This window comes from Equus caballus, chromosome 16, assembly GCF_041296265.1.
Source record: "Equus caballus isolate H_3958 breed thoroughbred chromosome 16, TB-T2T, whole genome shotgun sequence".
NCBI lineage: Eukaryota > Metazoa > Chordata > Mammalia > Perissodactyla > Equidae > Equus > Equus caballus.
This window is the reverse complement of record NC_091699.1, coordinates 96,247,402-96,274,921: the sequence shown is the minus strand read 5'-3', so window position 1 is coordinate 96,274,921 and position 27,520 is coordinate 96,247,402.

Below are 27,520 nucleotides of genomic sequence, written 5' to 3'. Positions count from 1 at the left end.
CTCCCTCTCCAACCTTGTAACTGATGTTCTGCGTCACAACTGGTTTTTAATGCCTGCCCAGTCTTCTTGGATTAGAAGTTGCCTTCAAGTGGGGTTCCTTGGTCTCAGCCCACCGCCTTTCACCCATTTTCCTCTCCATCCACCCTGAATCTGGTAAATCAGGGGCTCTCAAACCTTCGAATGTATCAGAACCTCTTGGCGGGCTTTTTAAGACACAGTTTTCTTGACTCCATCCCCAAAGTGTCTGAGTCAGATGTTTGGGGTGGAGCCTGTGGATTTGCATTTCTAAAAAGCCCCTAGGTGAACCACTTTTTGAAAACTGCTACAGTAGACAATTTTGCCCTCCCCATGTTCAAAACCTAGACTTGAAAATTAGGGCGGAAGTCTAGTCTCTGACCTACATTAGCTCCTTATTTATAAGGAGCTCAGACACAAGAGAGAATAAAATAGTATTTCAAAAGGAACTAACATTTATTGGGTGCCTGTTGTGTATTTGTTAAATCATTACACAACCCTGTGGGTTAGGTATAATTAATGTAGCATTAATATCTCCATTTTAAATATAAGAAAACTGAGGCTTAGACCACTCATACAAATTTCTTGATGTCACACAGCTGGGTTTGGACTCAGATTTCTCAGACCCCAGAGTAAAATTCTGGTCACTCAAATTATGCACACTGGCTATCCTTTGATGGGGTTCTAAAGGAGGGAAATTCTCAGATTTGCATGTTCAGAAATGGCATTTTTTTCCCCAGTGAAACTGAAATAGTAAAATGTGGGGGGCCTGTTAATGATCTCTGTTTACTTTTGAGTAATCCAGTGTGGGGAGACTATCTCAGTGTAGACAAACTTATAATCTGCAGCTTTAGAAAGTCTCGTCACCCTCTGGTTCTCAATTTCCAGATCTGTAAAAGAAAGGAGTCGAAATGCTCTTAAAGTTTCTTGCCCTCTTTAAACATCTGTAGTCTTCAGTTTATAATCCAAGACTCTGCTGCATTAACCTATACTGATAAAGAACTGCCGAGGAGTCAGAAAGTTCGCTTTGGTCTCTGCCCACCAGGACTGCCTACGTTGGAAACCACGCATGCTGGAAATGGTTCTATCCAAAGGCTAAATTCAGAACAAAGCGAGTTAGATTATTTTAATGGAAAATGTCAGCAGGATAAGGCAAGGCTGTTCTTCCCAGCTCCCCTGAAAAAATAGAGCTGAAAAGGAATCATGCTCCTTAGACTGAACCTGGAGTTCGCTCAAGACACTCATCCTTTTCCAGTCATTATCTTTCTCTGCTGCTTTCTGCTATGCACCCGGTCTTACATTACAGTTACATTTGCCCCGTTGAAACTGGGGAGATGTTGTTGAGCATCTTCAGGGAGCCACATACAAACCCAGTGAGGGCTGGACCTCTCTAAGCAGTGAGCTTCATTTAACTTCAGCAGCAAAGGTTGACATTTTCCTGTACCTTGTTGCCAACTTCTGGGGTGACACCCCGTCTGGAAATGACAGACCATATGTACCAACAACAAGGAGACTTTGTACAAAGAATCAGACTTTTCCTCCCCAGCTGTCTGTGGAGAACAGCACAGGAAGTGTATCTCTCATGCATCATGTTTATGAAGTGACCATTCATTGTGAAAACAAATTTATAACTGGTGTAAAGTGGGTGGGAGACGTCTGATGGCCATCATAGTACTAATCGTGAATAAAATTAGAACGCAGCCTCATGAATTTGGAAAACCATGGCCTTGACGCCTAACATTTCTCCTTTAAAGAAACATCTCCTTGGTTATCTGACTTCTATTTCCGCAACCTGATTTTTTTAACAATGCAACATCCAGGCATTTTATCAGGAAGACCGATACCAAAGTCAACTATGTGTGGAAGATTTTGTACAAGAATGCAAAAATTTGTGGGAGGAGGGGAGGATGTTACGATATTTCATGTGCCTTTAAGCACTCATTAATTCTCCAGGAATATGTGAAATTAATTTCCTGTTCTATAACCAGCATCAAAAAATCAAATGGAATAAAATAGAATGGAATTGCAGTAGAAAGAGTCCCTCAGACATTATAAGAGAATGTATTATGTTGTGAAATTTTTGTTTTAGTTACGTGTGTGTACGAGTGTTTGCCTGTGTGTGTGTGTGTACCAATCTGAAAGGTAAAATGCTTTTCTTACTGTGGGTTACAGCTATTTCAAAGCCATCAGTTTATGGATGGCCTGTCACTCATTGCACAAGGATACTATAGAAAGAGGTTGCACCTGATGCCATGATGTCACTCTTCCCCAGTGGTCTATAAATCAGACTAACTAGGTATTCACAAAAACATGCAGTGATCAAGGTTACATGCAGAAGATTGTATGATATTTTATATTAAAGTTTTCACAAAATTTGTGTCCTGGCTTCCAGAATAAGCAGCTACATTTAATACGGTTTCAGTGGCCATTTGAGTTCTGAGGTACAGACAACTGGCTGGAAAATGATCCTCGTAAACACATTCTTATGCCAATCAGGATTCATGGACACAAAAAGATCAGTGACAGAGCAAGTATAGGCTAAACCCAATAATTAGTCGAAATAAGTCCCAGAAGGGTCCCGAGGATGAAATCATTAACTCACCCAGGGCTAGATGTGGAGAAAAACTTCCAAAGGAAGGAGTATTTGAGCCAGGCCAGCAGAGAGGATCTTGCTTGTTTGGGGACTAGTGAGTGAAGATACAGGATGTTCTTTTTCCATCTTGTTTATGTGACCACAAAGAATGGAAAAGATGTCATAAAATGATTTTTAAAGAATATATTTTGTAATGTGCTTTAATTTACAGTTAAATCGGGACGTGTTGTGAGCTTAGTTTAGATGTGAAGGAAGTCAAGTGAATGAAAACAATCCGCATAACTTCTTCTGAACCTTGAAAGAGTCCTTGCACTCTGGGTTGCTTCAAAGTTTTCTTGTACTAACCACCTACTGTTTTTACCAAGAAAGTTTTTCTACATAATGTTATCATTTTACCAAATCTTAGCCAATGTAGCTAATATTTATTGAGTTTACTCTGTGCCAGATAATGTTTGGGATGAAGTTTATAATTTAAGCTCTCACAAACCTTGGAGATAGATGCTCTCATGATCCTTTTTGTATAAGGAAACTGAGTCACGCAGGATTAAGTGATCAATAAGCTGTAAACTCAGGTTTGTACTTGTCAACTCAGGAAGTCTTACTTCAGCACCAAAGCTGTGAAGCAAGCGTCTTTAGCAGTGTTTTTCACGCTGGGTTCTTGGGAATGGTGCCTCTGCAGGATATTAATAGCGATTTTTCAAAATCAGATTCCAAGGTCTGAAAAGTTTGCCAGTGCACAAAGACTGATTGCACAATTTTGTAGAACCGTTAATATGGTAATAGACATTGTGAATCTTTGAGAAAGAATATTGTATGCAGTGTTTCTCAAATATATTTTATATATCCGTGCATGTATGCACACGAGTGCATATATGCATAATCTTATTTATATAATTATTATATAAATTATAAGGAATTATATACGTATATGTCTTTACAGTACACTCATAAGGAAACACCAGCTTACACTCCAAGTGTTCACGTGAGTGAGGTTTTACCCTGACCCTAGCACACAGGTCATTTCCATTCCTGTACTCTAAACGCAGCCAGCCCTGGTGGTCGAGCGAGGGAAGGTCTGATGCTCTCACTGATGTGGCCCAAGTTCATGTCCCTCTCAGAGAACCCACCACCCTCTGTCAGCTGTCACGCTGTGGAGGCTGAGTGTAGCTGCGATGCTGATAGCTCTGCCACCAAGATTTCAAATACCAGCAGGGCCACCCATGGTGGACAGGTGTCAGCGGAGCTTCCAGACCAAGACAGACTAGAAAGAAGGACCTGGTCACTCACTTCAGAAAAAATTGGCCATGTGAACCCTGTCAATAGCAGCAGAGCACTGTCTGACGCAGCACCGGGAAGCGAGAGGATGGTGCAGAAAGACTGGGCAGGGCTCCCTCTGCTGTGCACAGGGCACTAGGAGTCGGAATCCGCCGGGCGGCGCTAACAGGAGCAACAACTCTAAACCTAACATAACTCAACAGTGACTAGTGAGCTCCTGAATTTTGTAGACCACAACATAAAAAGAGAGCATTTTGATACTCCTCCAGATGTAACATAAGAGTGATAGTAAGCTTCTAAATTTTGTAGAGTACAGCATAAAGAGGAAGAATTTTGATACTTCAAAGTTTGCACACCGTCCATAGGATACAACACTCAAAGGTGTTAACAAGCATTGACCAAGAGTAATTACCTACTCTGAAGCATCAGAATTGCAATAGCCCTTAGCTCATCTTCTAGTCAGCCCTCCTACTCTAAGAAGAGTTATACACAAATTTTTAAGATGTATTGTTGATTTTTCAGAAGTTTCCAGTAACAAAATTTATGTAGGTTCAATTTTTAAACTCTTTCCTGAGTTACATTGACCTTGACACATAAAAGTGGCTCTTGGTTGTAAAACTGATCCCTGATTCTTGTTACTCCAGTTCTGTTTTCAGAGCAATGTTTTGGAGCCCTGTATTACAATTGGGGAGGGGTTAGTCCTAGTTGCATCAGAAAAGTCATCTTTATAAGAGTAACAATGCTAAGGTGAGCAGAGTGTCAGTAAATGTACTTTACGATAATGAGTGATTATTGTGTCAAACTATATAACCTGCAGAGCACAGCCACAATGCATGTACACACAAGTACACACCCCCCCCCCACACACACACACAGAGGCACGCACCCACACCTGCAGTCTTCCTTGATATTTTTGCCCTATGACTGATCTATGAAAGTTTATTAAGGTCCACTACCATCCACAATAGCCTCCTTTAACTGAGATTCATGCCATCATCTACTTAAGAACATTAAAGAATCAGGAGACCTAGTAAGTGAATTTCTTTTGGCAATTCATTTACTAAATCTGTGACTCAGTTTTCTCATCTATAAAATCAGGTTAAATAATACTGTGCCATGACTTCATTGTTTGGTGTAAAAACCAAAGTAAAATATGCATGTGGAGTTGCTTGGGTTCCATTTTTTTATTTTCGACTTCTGTCCTGTTTTAAGTACTTTTTCTCCTGGTTAGGGCTCACATTTGCCTGCCTGTCCTGTCTGATGGTTTTTGATTGAAGGTTGGGCATTGTGACTGTTACACTGTTGGATGTTGGGTTTCCTGTCTTTCTTTAAAGCTTTCTTTGACCCACAGTTAAGTTGCAGATCAGTTTTATCACTCTGAGTTTTGTTTTTAAGGCTTGTGAGGGAAGGTTTTCAGCAGCTTTCTCTCCAGAGACAATTTAGCTCTGCTACTGAAGCATGAGCCTTTGGGGTTCCACTGAGTGCCCCCACGTGATGACTGAGGGCTCTTCACTGATTGGGGTGCTCAAGTGACACCCCAACTTCTGCAAGCTCTAGGAATCACTCTGCTTATGACTCCTAGACTGCTCTTGGTCTGATGTCATAGCGTTTTACTCTCCCAGGCACTGGCTGGTACTCAACCAAGACTCAAGGTGATTCCAGTACAGATATCTGGAGCTGTTTTTCCTTGTTTTTTCGTAGCTCCCTCCTTTCTGTAATTCTGCTCGGCTAGGTCCAGGCACCTCAGCCTCTCCAAACTCTAATTTTTACCTCTTCAACTCCGAGTTTCTCCTCCCTGTGGCCGTGGCACAGAAATTGCCTCTAGGCAGGAAGCTAGGGAGATTGTAAGGACAGGTCAAGTTTTTCCCTTCTCTTAAGGATTATAGTCCTGGGTTGCCTGTTGCCTAACATCTAAAGATAGTCATTTTATGTATTTCATCCAAATTCCTGCATTTATAGCAGAAGGTTGAGTCTGGTCTTTGTTATTCCCTTATGGCCAAAATGTTAATTTATATATAAAGGTGCTTTGAATTCTTTAAGGTATTATATTTTTTACATTATTTCTTCTTTCAACCATTTCTTTCCTAAACCTTTAGAGCAAAACACTCTCAAAGATAGATTGGCATATGTGCGTGCATAAGAGAGAGAGTCAGCAAGCAAGAGAGAGAGAGAGAAGAGAGAGGCATGCTTAACATGAGGGAAAACTGCTATTTTTATTTTCTTACCTTCAACTTTCGAGTTTTTGAGTGATAGACTTTTTTTTTAACTTGAATAGTTATTAGTTTATTTTAGAAGGAATTATAAAAATTAACATCAAAGTTGTCATTTCATGCATTGTCTTGCCTAGAATATGGCTAAATAAAAAGTGAATTTAAAGAAAAATGTTAAGTAAATCATAGTAGATGTAGAAACAAATAAGGTAAAATTTGTGAGGGTGGAACATGGCTGACTTATTTGGAGGGCTCCTTCACACTGTGGAAGGACTACATAAGGTGACAAAGCAGAAGAATAAAATATACTCAGACTTTTTGTCTCTGATCCAACACTACTTTTGCTCTCTTTGAAAATCCTGTCTCCCAAAGATATATTCATATTATTTCCCTGTTTCAGGGACCTTTTGTATTTGGATTGGCTAATGGAAGACACTTGCAGTATCTAGAAATCAGCAATGTGATGTTACTGGCCACATCCACTTGAGTCAGGAATATTTTGACGGAGCCTGATCCCAGCTATCTCTTCTTCATCTACACTCTTCCTCTTGACAATTATTAAGGGGAGGGGGGCCGTGAAAAACTTCAAACAGAGCTACTGAAATTTAAAAAGAAAGTATACAAGAAATGAGAACATTTCTGACTGAAGGAAGTAGAGTTTAAATTAAAAATTCTTATCTATTTCCATTTGCTTGTGCTGGGACTGTGTTAGATTGTCAGAGCTCAGGAAGCAGACACGGTCATTATGAATCAATTGGATGAGCTGGTTATCAGGCAGGAAGAGAACTGGGTTGAATTCGGAACCTGCGGCTGCATGGTGTCAGTCTGTACATCTGCCCACCAGTGCTTTGAGGCAGACGCGTAGGGTTGGTTATTTTGAGATTATTTAATTGTCCCTCACGTTTTCGCTAAACATGGTGATTTTATCCATTAACACTGAGAAGACAGATTTTCCACAATCTGATTAACAATGGTGGAAAAACCTGAAGAGACAACTTGTGATAGATGTAATCAGTAGCTCTGTAAACCCACGGTTTTGTCGAGTTCCCAGGCTTTGGACCAACACAACAAAGATCTAAGTTGCAAGAAATTCTCGTTTATTCTCTGTCTCTACACTCTCTCTCCAAACCTCTCAATGTGCAATTTCTTCAGAGCTCGGGACTGTAAGGTCACTTGAGCTAAGCTTTTAGCACAAGAGCCGCTGTGAGAAAACATCTCGTCAAACCATGCTGTAGGGAGAAAAAGTGAAATTCTGCCGAGCGGCTGTTAAATGTCTTATAAAAAAAATTGAGTGTTTAACTTTCTATATAGGGCTGCCAATTAAATATGAAAATTAAAAAATTTAAGATGAGCTGACCCTTCTAAACAGGAAAGATACTATGATACATAACTAAAAGTGCAGAATACACCTGTTATGAAGTCATTTTCTACGCTCTTCCGTAAGCAATAAGTACCCACTGATGTAAGTACCTTCTCCTGCAGGTAGAGGAGCCTTGGAAGAGAGCACAAAGTCACGGTCATTGGGGGAGCAAATGAAGTCACTTTATTTCTTCATGTCTTCTTTTTAAAAAAGTACTGGAACCTCCCCCCGGAAACAGGAAGCAACTAGGATGAAAGTGGATGTTGGCCACCAGGTGGCAGCGATGCCTCAGGAACGTCCCTTGAACGATGAGGGCGCCGTGTGTGAGGCTCTCTCCACCGCTGACCTCCCAGATCCATTAGCAGGACTTTTCTATATTTGTAACTACTGCTGGTGGAATCACGAACTTCACTCCTTTTCATCCTTCCCTTCTAAGAGGAAAACATAACCCCCATAACCCCCATTTAACCAACTTGAACTTCTCTTAGGCTCTTTATGCTGTCTATAATTTATTTCTAAGGCTTTTCTTCATAGTTCCATTTGTTGTCTGCCTTTGACTCCATTTCAACTTCATCTCTTGCATCTGATGTCCGATGTCCTCTCTTGCATCTGCAAACATGCCCGGAAATATTCTTGGAATTCTACACAGCCAGGCATTGAGACCATTCTTAGATGTTTCTTTGGCTTCTCCTCTTCATCTCATCCTTCTTCCTGCACCACAGGGGGACTTCCTCCAAGAAGAACAAGATGAACTATTTACTTTGAGTTCCCGGTTCCTGGCTCTGCTAAATCGTGTCTTCTGCCTCATAGAATCAGGAAAAGAAAGCAAAGCTATTGAGCCTAAATCTCTTGTGTTTTGGCTTTTCTTAACAGACGTTTCTGCAAATTTGCCTTTAAGGATGCTGAGCTTTAAGAATTCCTTCATTTGTTTCTTCAGCTGGGGGTCAATGTAGTCCACGCACAAGGATGCTTCTTGAACGAGATGGTACTGCCAACAACCACTGCAAAGATAAACTGCCTCAGTTAAAGCAGCTGTGCTTCTACGGAGGATCGAGCAGAAAGCCAGAAATAAAGCTAGAAGTTAACTTGGAAATGGTCTTGACCAAGCATCTGAAACATTTTTAGAGGAAGGATCCACATATGTGGTCTCCAGAGCCTACAGTTAAGAGGGTGGGTTTCGGGAGGGCTTTACAGGAACCAGAGTCTGATGCTGGGGTTGGGGAGAAGATATGACTATCAGTCATGTGTCCCTCACAGCAGGGAATCTGCACAGGACGTAGATGCTGGCTTACCAAGAAGCGTGTTGTGTGCAATGGCGGTCACTGCTGGAGAAGCTCAGATACTTTAAGTTTCGTGGGTGGAGACTATTTCATTGGTTAGAGGATCATGAGCCAAAGGCTCGTTTACCTAAACAGTTGATTCTTGAAGGGGTTACATGTGTTTCCCACGGTTATATGTCTAGTTATGGGAGGAGAATTCAGATTTCTGGAACACAGATTGCCTGTCTGTACAAAACGGTTTTTAAATATTCCTCTTGAGTGGGACTACCATGAGGAACAGATAACACGCAATCCACCCTGTGTCATGTGTGACACTGAGTCGGGGGTCAATACATAGAACTTCCCTTCCCTAAGTGATAAGTAACCAGCGTCTGTGAGCACGGGCTGAGATTGAGAGAGACCCGTGCTGACCCTCTGCTCACTCCACTTCCAGCTTTATGTTTTTGACTTTTTAGGTTTAGTTTTATTCTCTGTTAAAGGGAAATTTAACGGCAACTACCCTATAGGGAGAGTCCTTTTTAGGATTCATTGGTCATGTCTGCTATACAATGAATGCTCAATGAATTGTACCTATTAATGTATTATAAATTTTTTTTTTTAAGATTGGCACCTGAGCTAACATCTGTTGCCAATCTTCTTTTTTTCCTTCTTCTTCTCCTCCCCAAAGCCTCCCAGTACATAGTTGTATCTTCTAGTTGCAGGTCCTTCTGGTTGTGCTCTGTGGGACGCCACCTCAGCGTGGCTGATGAGTGGTGCCATGTCCGCGCCCAGGATCTGAACCAGTGAAACCCCAGGCCGCCAAAGTGGAGCACAGGAACTTAACCACTCAGTCAGAGGGCCAGCCCCTATGATAAATATTTTGAAGTAAAATTCATGAAACATATCCAAATAACTGGGAAGGAAGGATTAAGCTGGACATCAGAACTAATTATTAAGCTGGGCATACAAAGAACTAATTATTAAATGCTCTAGGGCCATATTATCTGTAAACGACTTTCTTCTCTAGAAAAAATTTCTCTCTAGAAAATTTTAAGAATTAAATAGAATAATTTTCTCTTGTTTTGGGAAGAGGAAAGTCATTTAAAAGGGTTAGGTGATAAAGATAGCTAGATTTAATACAAGTATTCAATGCATATTCTATAAATGTTTTCACTCCATTGCTATTTTAAAATGCACCTAATTCCAGTCAGGAACTTGATTTTTTTTTTAAAAATTCATTATAACTAAGAAAATTTCTTTTTCCTAATTAGAAAAAAATTTCAAAGTTGGGGGTTAAGTTTGATTTTTTAATGTTTTAGCGCTTAATAAATATATAAGTATACCAAAATAATGACAGAGTTTTGCAGCAATAAGAAAAATATTCAGTTAGCAGAGCAGTGCCCAAGTAGGGTCCCCAACATCCCAGCTGTGTTCAGGCTGCAGCCTGAACACTTGGGTTGTAGGGATAAACAACTTCCTTACAGAAATGACAAGTTAGGAAATAAAGATTGATTTGGAGACAGAAGTGGCCAGGGCATTACCAACACATCCAGTTTTGAAAAATTCAAAGAATGTAATTTTCTCATTGAGAAAGAAAACATTAGAGTGGCATTGAGCTCTAAGCATAATGAATTTGTGCACTTCTGCAAACTAAATTTATCTTTTGTGTTTTGTTCCTGTTCAGAACTCAATTAAAATTCACCTCACTGTTACCATCCCATCCAGAGAAATCAGAAATAAAATTTTGCCCTTAGTTGCCCTCATGGCCATGAATCACCAAGTAAATAAAAACTCATTTCAGTCAAGATACCTCAGAATATAATCCTGTGATCAAATTAAGGAGGTCTTATTGAACAGATGCATGTAGTTTAAATCATGGAAACTAATATATACATCTGTGACATTAGCTTAACTCTAGGGAAGAAAAGAATGTAAATGATTTGTCACTTCTTTGCTAAGCTCCCAACAACCCATACGTTGAAGATAGTGTGTAAAATGGTAACGAACAAGGAACATTCTAGAACAGGAAATACACATTATATTTTATGAGGAAATTAATTTATTGTGTTTATATATGTACCTTGACCTTTAAGGGTAAGATCTCTGAAAGCATAAATCTATTCTAGTACTGCAAAAGCATCTCTCTCTGTTTCTATAAAAGAAGATTGAAAACCCCTAAGCTCAGCACAATGAAAATAGAACAGCAAGTCAAAACATAGCTATCTTACTCATAAAAACATACAAGAAATTGATAAGAACTTGCTTATAATGGTAGGCATATTTTTGGCTTCCCTAAAAAAATAATACAGGGAGTCCGATTTTCAGAGATGTTTAAGCAAATAATGTACGCCATCACCACATTCTATCTTTTGCGCTATTATTCTTAGCTGGCTCATTGTTCCTTTTTCCTGAGCAAACATATGAAGTCCCAAGTATCAGATCAGATTGTTCTAGATCTATCCCATTAAGCATTGTCTATATTGAAAAGTTAAAAGCCATTATAGAGAAGCTATATTTAAAACAGCACACAAAAATGATTTTCTAAATAGAGGCATGTGAATAGTGCTTCTATTTCCTTTTAAGAGGAGATGGTATCATTTTAACTTCACGACTATAAAGCTTGAATCTTTTCAGAGGAGGAAACAGGAAGTAAACAGAAGAAATAGAAGTAAATGAAAAATACCGAGTAACGTTGAAAACTAACTTAGTGAGCACAGCATAACTTCCAAGTGCACTCTCTTCTTGGGCTGACCCAGATCATGAGTTCTGTCATAAGTCTCCTCTTTCTAAAATGCTCTCCCAAATTTTCCATCCACTGGCCTCCTCATCTCTCACCTCCATTTCCTGGTCGTTAAACCAATAAAGCCATTCTGTTGATCACTCTGGATGTTTGAAGTAAAAAAGAAGATAAGTCTTCCTGATTTCATTTAACAATTCATTTAACCAGGCTTTTGAGGTCCTACTATGTGCCAGGAACACAGTCCTGGGGAGAAGATAATAAAACAGATGTTTCCACTCTCCTGGAGTTTCCAATTCTGGTGGGGCGGAGAGACAATAACAAACATCATACCATACGAAGGGCAGTGATTAAGGGGTATAAAGAAAAATAATACAAGGGAATTCAATAACGTGACAGGAGGACAGAAGATCCTACTTTAAGTTGTATATTTAAGAAACACCTCTCTCGTAAAGTGACATGAACAGAGAGCTGAGGGAACTCAGGGCACAGATTGGGTGATTTTTTTCTGGAAGAGAATTCCAGACACAGGACATAGCAGTTGCAAAGTCATTGAGATAGGAGCGTGCCAGTGTGTCTGAGAGCGGTGACAGCTAGCGAGAGGTGGCAGAGGGGCCGAAGTCAGGGGCCAAGTCATAGGAGACTTGGGGTTGTATTCTAATAAGGTATAGGGTGGGGTCGTGTTCTGACTTACATTGTGAAAGGGAGAATGATTAGGCCTTGAACTTTTTCTGTCTGCACAGTCTGCAATCAATGCAGCTAAAGAATCAGCCTTGGTTCTGGCCTTCACACCCTAGCTCTGCATCTTTACCTGGGCAGGTGTAGAGGAAAGCTCCACTGGGGCAGTATGCAGGCTCTGAGAGTCCTCATCCCGACCTGGGTGTACAGGAGGCAGGCTACATAATTTCATTTGCCTTTAAAAATATTTTGTGACATTTTCCAATAGTTTTATGACTGGCGTGTTTCTTTGCATTTGAAGACTCAAACCTGAACCAAATATAACCATTCAGTGATACAGCTGACATTTGAAAATTACAGATACATTTTCATCAGAATAAACAGGATCATTTGACTTCTTTTTGGATGGATTGTGAGGAGGCGATCAACAACAAGCATAAATGAAATCTTTGTTGTGACAAAATGAAGCAAAACGTGATAGCCAGTAATTCTTCGTTTTGTTGACCAGCTCCTTGAAAGATTCTTTTGTTTCACAGACCGCAAAAGTCAGTGAGACACTGTTGAAATTAAAACACAAAAAATGATTTGGGGAAATAAAGAAAGATTACCAAAAAATGTAGAAGGATCTCTAAAAATGGAGTAAAAAGAATTTCAGATCTCTTTCTCTCCCTCAAAACAGTGAAATGAGTGTTTCTCCCAAGATGGCAGTCTATAAGATGTATGTCCATTGTGCCATTATTCTAACAGCACTTGCACATGTGTGAAATTGACTAAAGGGTGGAAAGGGAATGTAATCTATCAGTGTTCCTCAGAGCAAATACACAGGTAATTGAACTTATGAATCACACTTTCTTCAACTTCTTTCCATGATAAGATTTTATAAAGAATGAATTTAGAACTAAAATGTAGCCATATTTACCATGCTTGGTTAGCTTTTAGTGTAAATTCAGCAACTCTTCTAACTGTAAGCATTATTTTTTAAACTTAAATATGGGATGATAGAATGGGACTGTGAAAGAAATTTGTTGGAGAGATGAGAATGAACCATTCCTTTGCTGATTAATAATACTGTGATCCTGAATAAATTTCTAACCATCTTTGAACCTACATTTCTTCTTCCAAAGTACATGAACACTAACATATATATTTTACTATTTTTATGAGAATTAGGTGAGTTATGTCCTACCATTTAATCATTATTTAATATAGGCAGTCAATAAAGAACCATCTCTTCATCTGCTTCTAAGAGTAACCCTCAGGTACTGGTTAACATTTTCATAGAAAAGTGTGGAAAGAAAGCACAGATCACCCTGTACTGGAAAAACAGCCCAGCTGTCATTTCCTCCTCTGCCTTTCTTTCCTGTGAGTCTCCTTTACTTCTCACACAGGACACTTCACACCTGATGCTTGTGACTCCAAATACGCGGAGGTTTTTCCCCACACCAAGCATTTCTCTGCAATACCAGTTGGGTGTCCTACAATTTAGCTCAATTCTGATACTATCTACTGGAGATACCATCAGATCCCACAGATTAAGGGCTCCATCCCATTAGACAGCCCCCACCCCACTTCAGATGCTGATCACAAGAGTGGGTCCTCGGGTTAGCCACACTTATGTCCAATTTGGACAAATGAGTGATTCCCACGACCCCCTCCTCAGCTTCCGTTAATTTGCTAGAGCAACTCACAGAACTCGAGAAACACTTACTCACATTTCCCAGTTTATTAAACGATATGATAAAGGATACAAATAAATAGCCAGATGAAGCGATACATAGAGTGAGGTCTGGGAGGGTCCTGAGCACAGGAGTCCCTGTCCTGGTGGAGTTGGGGTGCGTCACTCTCCCAGAGTGGGTGTGTTCGCCAACCTTGAAGCTGTTTCAACCTTGTCCTATTGGGATTTTTCCGGAGGCTTCCTCATGTAGGCCTGATCACTTATTAATTGCATTTCTAGTCCCTCTTCCCTCTCTGGGGTGTGGAGGTGGGGTGAAAAATTCCAAGTTTCTAATCATGGCTTGGTCTTTCTGGTGACCAGCCTCCATCCAGGAGCCCAGCCAGAGTCACCTCGTTAGAACAAAACATCCTCCTAGGGCTCTTATCACTCAGGATTTACAAGGGTTTTAGGAGTTCTGTGTCAGCGATGGGGTCAAAGACAAACATTAGAACAAGAGATGCTCCCAGTCTTCTTATCACTTAAGAAATTATAAGAGTTTTAGGAGCTTTGTGCCTGGACCCAGGGTCAGAGATCAAAATGTATTTTTTCTATTATCTCACACCCCCTCATATGCATTATTAAAATAAGAAGAATTTTAGTTAAAATATTCATATGTTTTTCTATAGCTACTTAAGCTTTCCTTTGATAAATAGGTTAAGTTTATTGAGATCAAAAAGGGAAGCAACTTCTAAAATTGTTTTGCTTTACCTTAGTTTCATTGTGAAATAATATGGTAAATGGTACAAGATAATTTTTACTTTTTAATTTCTTCTATTTTAAACATCTTAAGCATCCTGATAGTTGCTGGGTTAGACTAGCCAATGGTTTCATTGGTTGGCAATTACAGATGTTTGTGGATTGGCTTAACTAGACAAAGCCCCCCCACGGGCTAACCCAGAGAAGCGAGAGTCATTGAGAACAGCGTCAGACTACCAAGGCCAGTGAAAAGGAGACATCCTAACAGCAACCATTAGGCATGGATGCAGGGTCTTTTGTTTTCTTGCTGAGGGGATCATCAACTACGGTTAGAGTCAACGGCAAACTTGAGTCCTCCTCTGTGAAACTTGGAGCTTGAGGGGTACATTTCACCTCGTGCGGAAAAAATGGTTGCTAGATATAATAGAGAGGACAGAAGAAAATTAAGCTAGATAATCAAGTACAAGGGATGGACATAAGGGATTTAACATCAAGGTTAACACATGAAAGTTTAAGAATATGGAAAAGTATTAGGGAAATAAAAATTAAGATGGATGTAAATACAACGAAAGTGATGTGCACTTCTCATAGGTAACGACCTCAAACCTTCCTGTGTCTGTAATTTAATCTTTATCCGGACAATGGTGTTTGACAATTTTTTTTCACTGTTGATTTCCAAGTGCGTAGAACAATGCTGGGTCATTATCGATACACAATAAACAGTTTCTGATATTTTGACTAACTTGATTGAAGGAATGAATAAATAATTGGATGGATGAAAAGCAGAAAGGAGATAAAAGTAGACCCCCAAATGATAGAAGTTTGAAGAAACTCTATTCAAAGCATGAAAGAAAGGGTGAAGTGAGGTCTTTTGTAATTTGTGATAGGGCCAATAATAGGAGAGGAGACCTTCCTCCTACATCTGGGAATCAAACACCATAAAAAGTCAAGTGAAAGGTGGGGCCGGTCCTCTTTGTGGCTGTTTGTGAAGCATAGGTCTCTTCCACTGATAAGCCCCACCCCCCACAGGTCCACACACACCATCAACACAGCCCTGTTTTGCCCACACTTCCCGAACCTCCATGCCCAGTTGCCCCACTGCAGAGGCCCCCACCTCTCCACCAACACCCCGCACAGTTCACCTGGTCCTCACACAGGCCCTGCTCCACAGAGGTGGACACACTCACCTGCCCGTAGAGGATCAATGCACCCAGCCTATGCAGGCCGACAAGTAGCCTGAGGGCTTGCTGTTGGGTGGGGCTGGTCCCTAGGGTGGGCTTCCTGCCCTGGCTGAACTGGATGAAATCTGTGCTCTAGTGGGTGTGGCAGAGCCCTGGGCTATCAGGGCAGGGGAAGAACTCCAATGGCATTTGCCAGCGTCTATGTCAGCACGCCTGGACTAGGTCACAACAATGACTGCCACCAAAGTCTCAGTCTCTGGAGAGCTGTCACCTCTCATGGAGATGCACCCAGAGCTTACGAGGTGAGTCTCTTTTCACCAAAGGACTATTCAGCTGTCTTTTTGGTGATTTTAGGTTGCTCTCTGAGGTGGGTGAATTTGTGCATGAGACGCAGGTTTTTTGGGCTTTCGTCTGTTAGCTTTTCTGGGGATACCCCCGTTGCAGCTAATAGCTAGTGAAGTCAGATAGTAGGGTACTTGTCTCAGTTGTGCTGAGTCCGAAGGATGCTTATAGTGGTAATGTGCCCCCGTCCAGGTCCCTACTTCTCCAGGGAGGGCTGCGTACCTTAGGGTAGCACCCACCTGGGTGGCTGTGAAAGTCTGCGGTTCTCGAAGGTGGCTTTTTTCACTCCAGAAGGAATTTCTGTTTCTTTTGCCTCAGTCAGGACTGTCCCTTGTTGTGGGGGTTCTTTTTATCCAGTTTTCAGTTTTCTCTCCAGGGTAATTTTTCCAAGAATAGCTGTAACCTGGTTGTGGTCATGGGAGGAGGTGACTTCTGAGCCTGCCTACACCGCCATCTTGACGAGTCAATTGTCTTTTCATTTTCTTAATGGTTTTATCTTGCGTCTAAGTCTATGATTCGTTTTGAGTTAATTCTTATGTGTGAGGTAAGATAATGGTTTAAATCCACTTTCTAAAAATATAGATATCCAATTATCCCCATACCACTAGCATAAAAGACTGTCTTATCACTCTTGTATTTTCTTGGTACATTTGTCAAAAGTCATTTAATCCTAAATGTAAGGGGTTATTGCTGAACTCTTGATTCTGTTCTGTTGATCTATTAGCCTACATTTACACAAACATCACACTGTCTTCCTCACCACAGCTTGATAACATGCTTTGAAATTGAATAGTGGAAGTCCTTCAACTTTGTTCTTCCTTTTTCTAAATTGTTTTGGTCCTCCTAGGTCCTTCGCATTTCCATATAAATTTTAGGAGTGACTTGTCAATTTTTACACAAAAGCCTGCTGAGCTTTTGATAAAGACTGTGGTAAGTCTACAGATCTTTGAAGAAAATTGCCACTGTAATAATATTGAGCCTTCTAATTCTTGATCCTGCAATGTCTCTCTATTTTAAATTTTCTTTAATTTCTCTCAAAAATATTTTTTAATATGCAGTGTACAATTATTGCACTTATTTTGTTAATTTGATAGTAGATGCTCTATCAGAATAAAGCAGTTCCTTTCTGTTTCTAGTTTGTTGAGAATTTTTATTATAAATGAGGGTTGGATTTTGTCAAATGCTTCTTCTTCATCTTCTGAGATGATCATATGGGTTTTGTCCTTCATCCTGTTAATATGGTGTATAAAATCAACTGATTTTCAGATGTTAAGCCAACTTTGCATTTCAGAGAAGTCTCACTTAATCACGGCAAGTAATCATTTTTCTATGCTTTATATGTTACTGAACTGAATTTGCTAATAATATTTTTTCTATTTTTTTAAATTATGCTTTTTTGGTGAGGAAGATTGGCCCTGAGATAACATCTCTTGCCAATCTTCCTTTTTTTTCTCCCCAAAGCCCCAGTACATAGCTGTATATCCTATTTGTAAGTCATTCCAGTTCTTCTATGTGGGATGCTGCCACAACATGGCTTGAGGAGTGTTGTGTATGTCCACGCCCAGGATCCAAACCGGCAAACTGCAGATCACTGAAGTGGAACATGTAACTTAACCACTCGGCCATGGGGCCGGTCCCAGAATTTGCTAATAATTTGTTAAGGAATTTTGCATCTATGTTCATGAGGGATATTTGTTTTCTTTCTTTGTGTTGTCTTTGGCTTTGGTATTAGAGCAATTGCGATATTGTGATTAATAAGAAACATATATATTTGATCTTTCCCTCCATTTCTGGCACAGAGCTCCTAAAACCTTGGAATTTCCTGAGTGATAAGAGCAATAAAGGTGTCTTGATATTCCCAACAAGCCCCTTTCCACTACACCTGAGTTTATGCTAATGAGGTGACTTTTTTAAAGCACATAAGGATAGGGGCTGGTTGCCAGGGGAACCAACCATGTGATTACAGGGTTGGAATGTCAATCCCACCCTGAAGCTCCAGGAAGAGGGGAGGGGCTGGAGGTTCAGTGTCTCATGATCTAATCAATCATGCCATTATAGGAAGCCTCCATAAAAACCCAAAAGGACAGCATTCAGAAAGCTTCTGCGGTGGTGAACATGTGGAGATTCGGGGAGAACGGTGCATGGAAGCTCCACGCCCTTTCTCCATACCTTGCCCCATGCATCTAGTTCATCTGACTGTTCCTGAGTTATACCATTTTACTAAGAAACCAGTGGTCCAGTAAGTAAAATGTTTCAGAGAAACAAGGAGGGAGTCCTTGGAAGCTCCAATCTATAGCTAGTTGGTCAGAAGCACACCTGCAGCCTGGACTTGCAACTGACGTCTGAAGAGGTGTGGGGAAGTCCTGTGAGACTGAGCCCCTAACCTGCGGAATCTCACGCCGTCTCTGGGCAGATAGTGTCAGAACGGAGTTGAATTGTAGGACATCCAGCTGGTGTTGGGGAATTGGTGGTGGTGTGCGGGTATAGAATCAGAGCAACACTGACCTCATCGAATGAGCTGCAAAGTGTTTCCTCCTCTATTTTCTGAAAAAAGACTTGTATACTTCTAAGAATTTGTCCAGTCTACCTAAATTATATGATTTTTTGGCACAAAGTTGTTCATAATACTTCTTTATAATCCTTTTGATTCTGACTTCTCCAGAGTTGTTAGTGATGGCCTGATGTTGTTTTTGAGTCTTTGCTATCAGCTATTAGCCAGGCACTACTCTAGGCTCTGAAAAAAACAGCAGTAAATTAAACAAAGTCCCTGACCCCTTGGCAGTTAAATTCTCATGGTGGGAAGTTGAAAACAAAATGAGCAGGTAATTATTTAGGATGTCGGATGATGATAAATCCTGATGAGAAAATCGAAGTAGAGAGAGAGGAATAATATGGTTATCTACCTGGAGTCATCGGTGAAAGCCTCAATGAGAGGTGATAGGAGTCCAGACATGAAGGAAATGAATGTGTCTTGCCGCTGTCTGTGGGAAGAGCGTTACAGGCCAAGGTCACAGCAAGTGCAAAGTCCTTGAGTTGGAAGTAGGATTGGTGGGTTTACAGAATTTTAAGGGGACCAGTGAAACTGAACAGCGTGAAGGAAAAAGAAGTTGGAGATAAAATAGGAGAGATTTAAGAGGTCATAGGGGGAGAAGATCAATTTATTCCTTAATGAGTAAAGTTTTTTTTAAGCTTATATTTGCTATCATATACCATCAGAGCTGTCCTGCTGCTGCGCTCAGAGCACCATACTTGGAAAACACAACTCTCAGAATGTGGCACGCCATGGCTCGTCTCCTGCCTAACTCCCACCATCATCATCTTCTGCCTAGCTGTTTTCTGGAAGTTCTAACTCCAAGAGGTAGTATCAAAGAGGAATATATGAACAAATAAGATGGGCAAGCAGCATTATAATTTACTCAGAGAATCATCCATCCAGAGCAGAGCTGGTTGCTCAGTTTTCAGGTTGTTCCAGTCATTGCCTTTACGAATGGGGGCAGGTGTAGACAGACTATTCTTTTCAACATACTTTCTTGTGACTGAGTAACACTGTTTCAAGCCAAGTGGCACAGGTAGCTCACCAAAAGCATGTTTAGCTCAGTAGTCACCATTTAATTTCTATTAGAATCATCCAATCAATTGACTGACAGTTCCAGTGTGTACGTATGTGTGTGTGCGCGCACAGGATATTTTGTTTTTTCTGATTTTCCGTACTGTTTTAGTTGGATTTTGGGGAAGGCAATGCCAGGGTGTACTGATAAGATACCATGTAAATCTATTAGTAAATTATAATATTTAGATTTTTGAGGGGGTGGATTTGAAAAGTTCAGAAAACGCTAAGCATAATAACATAGCCTGAGACTCTGAAAACGTTGGCAATCTAAGAAGATTGATATCCACATGAAAATTAAATTTTAGTTACAGAGACTCAAATTCTCCCCAATCCAGAGGAAAGGAAGAGATCCATGATGAGTCTGAAATGATGCACAGGCATTTCTATCGTAAGCTCAGCCCCTAAGTAAGCATCTTGGGAGGAAGAAAGAAGAGGCCTACAACTTAGAATAAATGCAGAAGATACCAACAGACATGTAAGATGGGCCAGAGAACGTTTAGGCTTTTAAAAAACCCAGTAAAGTAGGTAAAATGAGTATGATTCAGTACGTTCAGATAGAGAAAAAGAAAGAGCTTGCTTAGGGGTGAGAAAGCATAACGGGAATAGGTGATAGAGAATGATGAATTGTCAATCCCTTCCTTTCTTCATTCTCTCTGTCAGATAAGATCAGTTTTGTACTAGAAATCCGGGAAGAAGGAAACAGCAGTAAGAGGGAGCCGAAGGGCAAAACCGATGAAGACATCTTCAGGTATCACCTACCAACTCAGTTAGTTCAGCTCTCCTGTCTCAGAGGCACTGCAGCCCGGGGGCTGAGGGAATTGCAGACGAAATTGCTGAGCAGCTGCCAATACCCACAAAGCCAGACCGAGTTATCAAGTAAACAAACAAAAACCAGGTAATTCTTGTTCCAGGTTTCAAAGAAGGAGAAAACATGTAAGCTGGTGAGTCTGAGACCAACTCCAGGGCAAGTTTTAGAGTGAATTATTTACTTAGCAAAGGAAACAACCATCAAAGAAGCCACCATGGATTCAATAAGAACAAATTATTGCAGACTTTACACTTTCTGAAAGAATTACTGGAATAGTATTGCAGCAAGGGGTAACTTCTTGCCAAAATTGAGGTTAGAGGGATCATGTTCTTGTAAGAAATAAGAGATCAATGAAAATAATGAAAATGTCATTTGTACATATATTCATTAAATCAAAGAGTATATATATTTTTTAAAAAGATGGTATCTTTTTCCAGAAAAAAAAAGCATGTCAGCATTATAATCCTGTATTTAGCTATTTTCTTGAATTCTGTTCTCTTAAATTATTCAGGAAAAAATTTTCTGGAATTATTCTCTGCCGAGGCAGATTCAGAATATTTATGACTCGCATTTCTTCTTGTTTCATTTTTTGCAATTTGTATCAAATTTAACTGAGAAACCACGAGGGACTTCAGTAAGATGGCTAAAGTACAAAATAAATGTGTAAATTCAATAGCATTTGTAAAGCAAAATAGCAACTGTTTAGAATATTATCAATAATTCTCGCAACAAATCGTATAAAACTCTTATGAATAAATGTGACTAGCAATGTGTGAGACTTCAATGACAGCGAATCTCCACTGAAGGACTAAGTGCGATGTGTGAACATATGGAAACACAGCCACAGTTGAGGCAAAGAAGACAGCACCGTGCTCATGTCAATTCTCCCCAAATTTGTATATGATACATCATTTTACTTCTGACCAAGACCTTCTTTGGTGGTGACATAAATGGTTCTGAAACTCACCTGGAAGAAAAAAATGTAAAAATATACAGGAAAATTCAGTAACAAAATAATGAGGATAAGTTGTTCTACCAGATATTCAGTTGTATTTTAAAAGTATAATAGAAACACATGGTATAGGTGTCTGAACAGATAGATGACTGGGACAAATATAAGTTCAGTAGGATTTTTCTCTGCCTGGTAATAATCATCTTCATCGTCATCACTTACATTTGTTGAGTATCTACTACAGGCCGGCCACTTTGTGAGCTCCTTCATGTATTAACTTGCTTAATTCCCATGATGATCGTGAATCACAGGTCCCACTTTGCTTTTGTCCTCCAAATTTCAGTAAGATTATTTAACCCTATAGCACAGTGCCTGTGTGGGTCTAATGAAGGAAATCAAAGAACGCATGACATCAAGGTGTTGAATCAAGCAGAATTACAAGAACTGGACTGGGTTGTAGGAATGGAGGACATTATTTGAGGTGGGGGTTAAGTGAGCCGTATACCCCTTCCCTTCAGCTATGCTACACTACACAGGACTTCTGGTGATTCACAAGGGAAAATGGGGACAATCATGGTTCTTCCTCAAAATAGGCTTGCTGCTGACCACCCACTGCCACTCATAGGGTGCTCAGAGAAGGGCAGTGGCAGACATCAGCAAGAAGTCTTAACATGCAGGTAGACATGTCCAGAAGGACCAGTCTTCATCGGCCTGTTCCAAGTAGATGCTTAAAAGTGTCTTAATTTGCAGGAAGAAGACCAATGATATTCATGGTTTGGGAGTCAAAAATTGTGGAATACAAACATCTTTCTCCTGTTTTCACATCTAGTGATGAAAGAGTTTCCTCCATCTCGTCTGTTGAGTGATCATAAACTTAAGATCACTCATTAGTCATCATATGACAGCATCCAGCCAGACTCAACACTCTGCTGGGGTTCATGGACCAGATGGCTAGAGCAAGGTGGGATGATTAGGGCCAGGACACAGAGAAAGCATCATATAGTTTGTGAGTAGGGAGTCTGGTTTCCCGTGAATGACGGTATAATTTTTTCTCGCTTCCAACTACTGCAGAAGGTCAACGTGGTGAGAGAACCTAGACGAGCTGTTCAAAGGTGGCACAGTGGACCACAACCAAGAGAGGCATGCACCTCCCCAGAAAAGCCAGGAAACACAGCACCAGGGAAACACATTCAGATACTTAACAAAACCAGTCATCTCAGGAGGCCAGACAACCTAGGGATGCTCAGGATATCTAAGAATGTGTGTGCATGTGTACTCCTCTGAAATGTATCTCACGGTGGCTGAATTGGTGTTATTTACATTTTTTTTTTTATTCCACATACCTCTCCCTCTTTTTTTTTTTTTTACTATACACATTCCTTTTACTGTGTAATAAAGATAATAAAGAGATAATTTTAGGCTAAAAAGAACTTAATTTTATTCTTATAAACTTAATTATACTATCATACTATTTATGTCCTATACTTCTAGGACTTGTGTGAGTAGAATATACTAGTGAAGACATTACTGTCTGAAACTAAGTCCTTAAGAATTTCTGCAAAGGTGCACTGACAGGAACGCAACCTATGCCCATCTGTAAATTGTGCCGGTGTTCCTAAATATGGTACCCAAAAAGTGTTTCAGGGAAGTTCCAAAAGGTGAATCTCCAGCTCGGATCTCTCTTCTTCCAGCACCGCCCCACTGGCTGCACTTCTCTTTGAGTCGTGATAGCCTCTGATGGGCTGCACATAATCAGGCCTTTGGTTTAATGGCCAATCCCCCCTCCACCTTGAGAGCCAACATCCTCCCCAGGGGGTGGTCACCTGTTGGTGTTTGCTTACATCAAGGTCCAGATGTCCAACCTCATCTCTCCCCGCAACCCCCAGCCCAGTGCTCCTGATGGGACTTGGTTTTCTGGTGAAAGGTGGAAGCAGACATCAGCATCAGCGGAGAGCAGATGCTTGGCAGACCCTGTCAGCTTCTTCTCACAGGTTCCCCACACATACCTTAGTTTTTACGTTACTGCCTATGAAATGAGCACCTTTCCTAAACTCTTAACGGCTGATGTTGAAACATTTCCCCTCATAAGCGTGGCAGTGCCAAAGACGTATATGAAGCTGCACTGCAGCGTTATGCAGAAGAGCCAAAAATTGGAAGCAATCTAAATATTCGTCAGCTGGTGAATGTCCTTTCTAAAATGTGGTCCATCTGTACAGCGGAATACGACTCAGTAGTAAAAAGAAAAACTACTGATACATGCCTCAACATGAATGAACCTTAAAAGCATTATGCTAAGTGAAAGGCATCAGACGCAAAAGACTACATATTTTATGATTCCATTTACAGGAATTGTCCAGACAAGGAAAATCTACAGAGATAGAAAGCAGATCAGAGGTTGCCTAGGGCCGGGGGTGGGAGTGAGGATTGACTGTAAAGGGGCACAAGGGAGCTTCCCACAGTGATGGAAATGTTCTAAAACTGAGTTGTGGGGATGGTTAAATAACTCTATAAATTTACTAGAATCATTGAATTGTACAATTGTGGTGGGTAAATTTTATGTTCTATAAATTGAACCTCAATAAAACTGCTACAAAAAAAACCAGTGATCTCTCTACACTCTCGGTGGAATAAGATCCCCTGCCCTGTAGCAGAGTTCACAGCATAATCCATCCCCAGGTCACCGGATGGCCCGGAGAGAAGGGCGTTCAGGAGAAGGTCTGATGGGTGGAGATGCTGGGGGCCATTTTGTGCTCAACCAGGAACTGTCCACAACACGACAAGCCCTCAGGCATAGCAAGTATACATCTCAGTCCACAAATTCTTGTGTGCAAGAATGATCATATCCTTTTCTCCATAACCCAAATCAATTTCTATTTTCAACCTTCCTCCTGCCCAACTGGTGAAACAATTATCCTCGTTGCATATTGAAATTCCCGCTTCTTGCTCAGACTTGCCTTGGGTTAGGCCACGGGGCCAAAACATTGCTGGTGGAGGTGTCTCCTGGTCCTCGGTCATTAGTTTGCATGTGACCAGGGCCCCTATCTGCATAGCCTCTCCAGACCAAGCCCCCTCTGCTGCTTGAGTGCCACCCTCGGGCACAGGAATGCTGGCTGAGATGGCCTGCAGTCCTGCCTGGATGACAGGCTGCAAATCAGGACATGGAGACTACATCTGGCCTGTGGTGTGCTTTATTTGGCCTACACGATGTTTTAACAACATTTTAGCCAACTTTTAAAAGTCAGAAGAGCTCACTAAAAAGTCGTAATTTCTGGCTTCTCCGGAAAATCAGGAAATCCAGCACCTCTCCACGTGGCAATCATCATAGAGCTGAGAAGGGGCTGCCCCGTAGCCGTCCTGTTTGCTATAGCTCGCTCCAACCCACCTCAGTTATCTCCCTAACACGGAGGCAGGGTGCCAGCTGACATTTTTATAATATTTGCAAGATTTTTTTTGTTTTTCATAACAGACCCTTTGCAATCATTTATTTGACCTGGCTTTGCCGTGGTAGGTGTCTGAGATTCCTGCAGAGACCCCACCATGCAGCCACTCCTTCACCACGTCCCCAGGCCCACCCAGTCGACTGGCCATAGTCTCCTCTGCTCCCCTCTTGCCTGCTGGTGGTCCTGTCTTGCTTGTCTGTCAAAGAGATTTCTCTCTTCACTTTTCTTAAGCCATTTTACTTTGACTAACCAGCTCATTTTTAGCCTCTGGGGTTTCACCTTTTAAAAACCAAAACTGGGAAAAGCTTTTTTGTCAGACAGCATGGGCTTGGCCCTTCCATCAACCTCTCTTGAGATGATGGGAGCAGATTAAAAAATTCTTACTTGAAAGGAGAAGGGAGAAGAGGGAACATTACGACAAGAAGGAGCACAGGTTAATATCTCAAAATATTTGCTCACAGGAGAAATCACTTTCAGGTATCTAATTAAAGGACTTATCAGTTAAGTCAAGTAACTCATCAGTTATCACATATACGGTCCATCTTTTACTTGGAGTCAAAATGCAATCTGTTTGGAGAGTTACTATTTCCTGTACTTGTAGTGGTAGCATTGCTGGGCTGTAAGTGGAGACGCATGTGTCATTATGCAGCGAAATGCCAAGGCCTCCCTCAGATGGGGAAGGAGGACCTCTCCTCAGACCTCGGGCAGGAGCTAGCTCCCCCATCAGAATAAGCACAGTCACCAGTACCCCGTCCTCTCCCCGGCATGAGGACTGGAGAGCAGACCTGACAGGCAGAGCAGGACTCCGGGGTGGTCTGGAACCAGAGGGCAAAGGGCCGTGTCCCAGTGAATGCTCAAGTCGAAGAGAATTGCGGGAGGCCAAGGGAAAAAGCTCCATTCCTGAGGCTGAGGGTCAAAAAGCAGACAGTCCGTGAGCATCTAGCCAAGCACACAGGAGGCTGGGCTGCACTTGGAGTGAACTTCGAGCCTTTACAAATGGGAAGGCTGAGGGCTCCGTGTAAACAGTCCTGATGGCACGGGAACAAAGAAGCTGCACCCCAGTGCAGAGTGCCATCAGGCCACAGAGAAAGGAATCCGCTGGCCCGAGACAGCGCGAAACGAGGATTCCGGGTGGAGTGGACACAGTCACTTAGCCGCCGACTAGGCTTGTGATCCCATGCCGGGGGGCAGGCACTGGAAGCTCCTTAAATGATGCTAAGAGCTCCTACCGCAGTGAGTGGCTTCAGTGATTCTCCAGAAGGCCTTTGGTGAGTTTCACTGTCAGTCAGTCAACCGATCAGCTTCCCCAGCTACCTACAGTGAGGCTTCTAATCTCCGTGACTGCGACAGCTATTCTCATTCGGAAGGTAAACACACCCACTTCTGAATCCTGCCCCAGGAGGGCCTAGTTCAGCTGGGGCCCCCACAGGTGACACACAGCTGCAGAGACCGGAGCGCCAGGCTTCATAAGTGCTTAGTTAGATCACTTTTCTGCAGCGTGGCTTCTTTACTAGAAAAACCTGACAATAACCAGAAGTCACTCAAGTATTAATCATTCAAGGACCAAGCCCTAGCTGATAGACAAACATCATCATCTCATTTGGATACAGTTGACACAGAAGCAGATTAAGAAGACTTAAAAACAATTTCCAGTTCCGGGGAGAGGAAAGAAATTGTGTCAAAGACAAAGTTGTGGGAAACTAATAGTGGGAGAAGCTGCCACATGCCTCCAGGCCTGACATCCCCATGGGGATGCCAAATTAAGCAAATGTATGGGTTGTTAAGATACTGTAGTATTTCTGTGCTGGGTGATAATAGTCTAAAAGCAATGGTATCGAGAGGCAGTGTAAATTAATCCATCAACCCATCAGTGGAAATACCAGCAAGCCCCACAGTGGTGCTGAGACATCCTTCCCCTTTGGGTACAAAACTGAAGTTGAGGGAAGTGGCAAGATATAAATCTCCTGTCATTTATTTCAAAAGTTGGTGAGGTGGGGGAGACACAGCTAAACTGAGGAAGATCTACCCTTTCTACCCTTGGAGAGGTGCTTCACTGCCCAAGGGGCAACACATGCTCCTTTGGCTCAGATATTAACTGGGAAGGCAGCCAGTGGTCAAGGACGTGAACAGGTGCTGGATGGGATGTGTTCCTGCACAGCGTATTAACTTTCTTTCCAGTGAGTTTGGGGACCTCTGTTTTATTGGACAATTTAATCCCTGATGGAGGACATATAAATCTCTGTAGACAGAGGGAGGCCTGTGGTATATGTGTCCCAGAGGCTCCAGTTAACATGCCAAAGAGCAGACCCTCCAGCAAGTGACCCCATATCCGTCCCTTTCTGACTCACAAATGGTCCCTGGGCAGAGGAGTCTCACATGAGGCCGCCCATGCCTGCCTGTGCCTGCCTGTTCTGCTGCACCGCAGGGGTGGCCCTGACTGACCTCTTGTCCATCTTAGTCCACCTTTTGTACTTTCCGTTTTTTCCTTATTGTCTCCCTTCTATTCTATCCCACTTTTCCTTTGTCCCCTGTACTAACTGGACTGCAATCAACTGTGCCCTTACCTTTGCGTAGGGTGAAACCAGGATCTGCCCAGGTACTGGCTCTGACAATCAGGTTGAGACAAGTCTAGCCCACCTTGTCCCCTCTC